The sequence below is a fragment of the Rutidosis leptorrhynchoides genome, unplaced genomic scaffold (genome assembly GCF_046630445.1).
Source record: "Rutidosis leptorrhynchoides isolate AG116_Rl617_1_P2 unplaced genomic scaffold, CSIRO_AGI_Rlap_v1 contig301, whole genome shotgun sequence".
NCBI classification, from domain to species: domain Eukaryota; kingdom Viridiplantae; phylum Streptophyta; class Magnoliopsida; order Asterales; family Asteraceae; genus Rutidosis; species Rutidosis leptorrhynchoides.
Genome location: NW_027266545.1, coordinates 1 through 6912, shown reverse-complemented (window position 1 = coordinate 6912; position 6912 = coordinate 1). Strand labels below are relative to the sequence as shown.

General features: G+C 35.7%; 2 pseudogenes; both read right to left on the bottom strand.

Annotated features, from left to right (window-relative positions):
• Nucleotides 1-1053: 1053 nt before the first annotated feature.
• Nucleotides 1054-4282, bottom strand: LOC139882738 (uncharacterized; annotated as a pseudogene).
• A 470-nt stretch (nucleotides 4283-4752) lies between these two features.
• Nucleotides 4753-6554, bottom strand: LOC139882734 (transmembrane emp24 domain-containing protein p24beta3-like; annotated as a pseudogene).
• Nucleotides 6555-6912: the final 358 nt, after the last annotated feature.

Below are 6912 nucleotides of genomic sequence, written 5' to 3'. Positions count from 1 at the left end.
CCGACGATAGTGATCAATGGTGTTGGGTGTGGTGGTGTGTATTTTGGTTTGTGCACGTGAAAAAATGGGTTTGGGTTATAGAAAAATGGGTTTGATGTTGTTGTTTGATAAAAGAGTAAAATAGAAAATATTATTTAAAAATTATAGAAAAATATTATGTATTTTGACCAAAAAAAAGCTCAAAATTATATGTATTATAATACGGAAAGAGTACTTAATAAAATGACATACAAGTCATTATTTCCGTCAACTAATATTCTTTTTTTAAAATTATACTCCCTCCGTATACAAATAGAAGAAGTTTTCACTTTTTAGATTCATTATAAATTTAAATGTATCCAGACAATAATGATGACTAGATACATCAACTTTTCAATGAACCTAAAAAATGAAAACGTCTTCTATTTGTATACGGAGGAGTAATTTTTATTATGCAATATTTGGGTGGTTAGGATGTAGTATTTGTTTGAAACCACACAAACATTATTTACATATATTAATTCAATTAATTTGAATTTTCAAAAGTCAATCTCTTCAAAGAGGAGGAAGATAGTGCTTGAAGATGTAAGTTCAACCCACTGAATTATAAAATGAAATTGAACATAAGATACTTTTTGAACAAGAAGTTAAGCAACATTAAACTAAGTTTTTAACTCAACATTAAATAGGTCAATCAACTTATTCAATTCCTCACCAAACTCCCCAGTTGATTCACTCATCACAAAAAGAGAAAAAAGGAAGGCTCATATGCCACTTTCATTCACCATTACAGTGAGGTGAGCTAAAAGTGAACGTTAAAGTTGGCATGATGACGCTTGCGTAACAAGATATAAATATTCTCCAACACAACCTAGTCGTTTTCAAAGAAATTAAGTTATAGTCTGAAGAAGAAAACAATAATGAAGGAAAACCTTAACTATGATTCTAAGGAATTTCCTATGCTCCAAAATTGAATACTGAAACTAGTTGGAATAAGAGCAAAACAAAACTCTCATGCAGCTAATGTACTTACAACTTCAAAATGTTCATAAATAATAGCAATGGGCTTTGCTATCAGCTGATAATCATCTTGTTAAGGAATTCGGCCTGCTCGGGGAAATACTCGAGCAATTCGTCCTTAGTCACCCAAACATGATCCTCACACTTCTGAATGTTGAATTTGTTGGTTGCTATCACTTGGGACTTGAAGAAAAATTGCTGGAACAAAAAACACATAGAAGACTTGAGCAAGAATGTACTAAAAGTTATATATTTTAGGATCATGTTATAAAACAATAAGTGAAGGTGAGGACAAAAGCCAAAATGGAAACAAAGATAAACATGCATGAAAATGATGTACATAAATCTATTTATGTTTCGAGGGATTCCCTAATGAGCTATGGACCAATCAAAATTTACCAATCAGCTTAATTATCCTTTCAATTCGGGCATATAGAGGAGAAATTTACTTGAATATACCTTAAAGGAGTCGGGAGATTATTTGTTGGCTGGATGACCATATGACCCATTGGAGCATTTCCAACAAAATATGTGTGGGAAAGGTCCCCTATGATAGATTCTAAGGCAGTCTCGGCACACTGCAAAGAGTAGAAAATGCAAGTAAGAACCAATAAGAAGACAAAGAACACTAACAGAACACATACAGTGGGATATTACCATCCTCAATGTCTTTTCAGATTCATAAACTTTTTCTGGAAAATGCCAGACAGGACTTTTGCTTGGTGAGGAATATGAAGTGCCGTAAAGAAGAAGATAGAGTCTCCTGTCAAGTGCTCTTTGCAGTGACCTGAAGGAAATAACGGTCAAAAACTAAAACATAAGTAGTTTCATAACATCTCATACTTAAATGGTATGTTCTTATCATAGTATAAGTAACCAGTGCTTTAAGTCCGCAACATCTAAATGCACATATGACTTAAGCAAACAGCCACAATACGGTTTACATGAATTGCACAATGAAGTGATGAACAATATGAATAGGAAATCACTGTATACCGAAAATATACTTTTGCAGAGGACACAAAGCACAGAAGAGGTTCAATCTAAAGCATAAAGCATGTTGGTAAAGAATCTTGCATTCGGCTCAACAGTTGATCGTAAGAGCTACCTACTAGGGGGTATCTAACAAAACTAACTAAAAATTTTAAGAAGACAAGCCTGCAACAGACAGATTTTACACATAGCATATCCTCAAAGGAGTTTCAAATTCTTATCTCGCCAAAGAAAAACCACAACTTTGCATAGCAGTCAGAAATGACCATAATTACAGGAAGAACTCTTTGACACAGAAGCAAGAAAACAGGAAGTAAAACAGTTATCAACGAGTACACAAAAAGACAATTTCTTACTTTTTATCATTCGTTTTATCAGCTTCAGTTACCCGAGAAGCTGGAACATATTCGATTTGATACTCACCCTTTCCCTGATAACACAGATGTATGTAGAAAAATAGGTTAAAAGTAACTCAATATGCGTAAAAAACAATTAAATGTGACCTGGAGAGAGAACTAAGTAAAAACTAGCTACCAAAAGTTAAAAATGCAGAGGAAAGCCATTTTTTTTTATCGAGGAAACTATTCAATCAGGCACTAATCAAAGAAATGGAACTTTGTATATGCAAAACCATTTGACATATACAACAAAATTGCAACCATAATAAACCCTGATCCTAAAACCCCAAACCCAAAAACCAATTTGGCATATGAGAAAACTTACCTCGAGCTCGATGTGTCCAAAAACTCATCAGGGTATTTGCGTCTGTATTGCTGTCTCCAACGAAATCTAACACGATAACCCATCAGTCTATGAACTTAAAAACCCATTGAATACATAAAATATGAATAACATATATGCAATTATTTCCAAAATTCATAGCACTTGTTGATTTATAGAATTCAAAATTTGAGCTAATTTCACGACAATTTCCATTAATGTAGAGAAATAGAGGTTGAGAAACTCACGAGAACTCTTGAAATGCATAAAACGACGGGATCGATTTTCGGAATTACAACGGGCAATCTCTCAAATAGCACGGAGGCGACGATCTTATCGGAGGTTGATGAGCTAAACCCTCGCCGCGCCGAAGCGAGAGGTCGAGCCAACGACGCCATTGATCTCCGCATTCTGGAGCTACCGATACAGTGAACGAGAGGAAGAGGAAGTGAACTGGAACATAAAAATGTCGACAAATTGTTGATGCTTTTTTTGTGTATAGTGTATACAGGGAAGGTTCCAATAAGCCCACAACTCGGGATTTATAATTTGAGCTTGTTCCGACTCATAGGCTTGCTGGATTCATTCCGAATTGTTGGGTTGTTAGAATTGTATGGAGTTTGTAGCCTTGTTGAAACCTTCCCGAGTTGTGGGTTTGTTGACTCTGTTCCGAGTTGTACGATTGTTGATTCTGTTCCCAGTCGTAGGCTTATTGGGTTTATTCCGACTTGTAGGATTTTTGAGTCCATTCCGAGTTATAGGGTTGTTGATTCTGTTCCGAGTCATAGGCTATTTGGGTTCATTCCGAGTTGTAAACTTGTTGGAAACTTTCCGAGTTGTAGTTTGTTGATTGAATTCCACTTTCCAAGTTGTAGGCTTGTTGAGCTGTTACGAGTCTTTAGGCTTGTTGGGTTCATTCCGAGCTGTAGGATTGTTAAGTCCTTCCCGAGTTGTAGGCTTGTTGAAACCTTTCTGAGTTGTAGGTTAGTTTATTCAGTTCCGGGTTGTAGGCTTGTTGAGTTTGTTCCGAGTCATAGGCTTGTTGGGTTCATTCCGACTTGTAGGCTTGTTAGATTCATTCCGGGTTGTAGGCTTGTTAAAACCTTTTCGAGTTGTATGTTTGTTGAGTCCGTTTCAAGTTGTAGGCTTCCTGAGCCTCTTCAGAGTCATAGGCTTGTTGGAATCTTTCCGAGCTGTAGGTTTGTTAATATAATTCCTAGTTGTAGGCTTGTTGGAACCTTTCCTAGTTAAAGACTTGTTGATTCCGTTCCTAGTTTTAGGCTTGTTAGAACCTTCCAGAGTTTTAGGCATGTTGAATCTGTTCCGACTTGTAAGATTGTTAAGTTGTTACGAGTTGTAAGCTTGTTGGCACTTTTTCGAGTTTGAGGTTTGTTGTGTCCGTTCCGATTCTAGACTTGTTGAGAGCTTAACTTGCAGAGTTGTAGGCTTGTTGATATCGTTCCGAGTTGTAGGGTTGTTGATATCATTCTGATTTGTTAATGCTCGTTTTGTGTATTATGTATGCTCTATCTCACTTTAAGACACTTCCATGCTTTTCTTTTCGCGCCATTTTTAGTAAAAAATATATATCTAGAGAGGGTGGGGTGTTTGGAGCAATAGGCATTTGAAGTAAGACGGGACATTCTCCAAACACGAAACGAATATCTTAATTTCTAGAGAGGCTTGAAAAGGAAAATTGCTAATACATATAAAATCCAAGGATTAAAACAAAGAACTAGAAGAGACGAGAATATATTATAGCAACCAATTCTCGCTCGTATGGGCTGAATTATTATAGTTTTGATTCATGCATCAAATTGCAACTCAAAATACAAAAATAGAAATACTGTACTGTATGAATATACTAACAACAACGGAATACTCCCTCCGTCTGGAAATACATGTCTTTTTATCTACGTAATTTATATAAATAAAGAGTCATGTATTTTCGGACGGAGATAGTAGTAAATAGTAATATCAAGGGAATTAGAATATGATATCATCAAAGTAGAAAACAAAATTGATATATATGATATGTAATTATACTCTATTGTAGCCAAATGACTTGCTGAACAAGCGACGAACATATAATGCTTGAAGAGCACTACTCGCTGCCAATACAAGGTATTCCGGAGACTGTGTATAGCACTAAACGTTGCCTGGTATTCTCATTTACTGCAACGACAACAAAAAATGGTAACTAAAAAGTTATACACTGCTGCCTCCATCCAGAAATACTTGCCTCTAAATACTTGCCTATTTTTTTACATAGGAAAAGAGGAAGTATTTCCGGACGAGGGAGTAATATTTTTTTAAAATAAAATTCAAAACTATGTGAATTAATCAAGTAACCAATTAACTTACTGTGTCGATGTTGTTCTTCACGGAATTTATAATACTTTTGTTCAGCAGTGACAGATTCTAGTGCCTCCCTTAATTCAACAAGCTTAATATTGAGAGGATCCATATGTTCTGCATAAAACACCAATTAGTAATAATTATGGTAATTAACATCTAATTAATTAAACAGAAAATTAATTTTAATTAACTACCATCTTGAGCGACATCGTTCCCGCTCGGAACATGGCCAACGTGTATATAGAAAGATACTTGTCTCTGGAGTGGAAGCAGAATTTCGAAAACAGAATTTGTACATTCCACTTTTTAGAGCTTTGAACTCGAACTTTTCTCCTGAAGTACCCTTCACAATGTGCATCACATTACCATTTGGGGTTAGCACCTACAATATCAAAGAATCAATGAATTATAACGAATTGCGTGCATGGAGGTTTAAAACTACGAATACCATGATGAAAGCCCACCCGAATAATTATTGTGTGTAATATCAACGAATCAAAGAGTAACGAATATTTGGAAAGCCACCGTTTAATCGTAAATTCATTAGTTCCACGAACGTTAGTATCCGATCTTGGCATACTCACTTTACTAGTAATTTCGCCTCGGTAATTGAGTCACGGATGATGTTACCGATAATACCAATAATTTTACTTAATTTGGAGTAGTAGGAGTTTTATCCGATAGATTATCGACAATCTCATGATTCAACTCGACTATTAATTAATTCAGTAATAATATTTTCCTTTTTTTATCAAAAAAAAATGTAATCGGAGGTATTTACACGGGGTAGCATGTGTGTACGGCCGTGCAAATACTTGTTCAGCGCCCACTAAATCACACATTTCAATAACAGCCTCTCCTATAAGAATTGGTGTAGTTACATCGTGTAGTTACACCCCTATAATTATATAGTCATATATACACTAAAGGCAAATCTTCCATTTTGGGGGTATGGGGGAGGATGTCGTAGTACGTAGTCTTTCCCTTACATTTACAAAGAGGCTGTTTTCATGACTCGAACCCGTGACCTCTAGACCACAAAAGAGCAACCTTAACCGGTTGCGCCAAGGCTCATCCTCATAGTCATATATACACTATAATTTGTAAAATTTATCGCTAATCACGGGTCTAGTATACTTCGACTGTTGTTGTATCTATCGATTACTATTAGCTTAAGCTAATTTTAAGACGTGTGCATTATGGAAAGTTAGATCTCATTAGAGTCATTTAAAGATAGCTGAAAAAAGATATATACTTACAGTGAATTCGATAGATGGTGGTTCGGTGTTCCAGAAAATATCATGATCGACAACGACAAAGTTTCCGGTAATGGAATCGCCGTCGAAGAGGACGTGCTCGGAGACACATTCGTATTCAGATACTGTTATTGAAAGTGTGGATACGAACCGGATAAAGCTCAGAAGAAATCCTAACACCAGATGTGGTTTTGCAGATCCGATTTTCCTAGCTGCTGCTACGGCCATTTTTCTGATTTCTTTCCTTTCTCTTGTCTGTTAGGATTTTCAATTAGATGAGTAATGGAGTATTATTACTTTTGTGGTCTCAGTTGTAGAGTGGAAAAATTATGGCGGTAATCTCGTTTCAGGTAGTTTTTCTTTTTCATCAACTCGATTTAATTGGGACATTGTCTTGGTTATTAATATTTTTATGCATAATCAAGTTCTTTATTTTTTAAAAAATAAATGGATCATGTAATAGTTAGCGGAAATGAAAGTCACTGCTGCCTTCATTTAAAACAAAAATTAATCCGAACCTCTATCGAGAAGTCATGAATTCGATTTATGGGGAATGGACTTTGTGGGTAGAATCCGGTCCTAATTT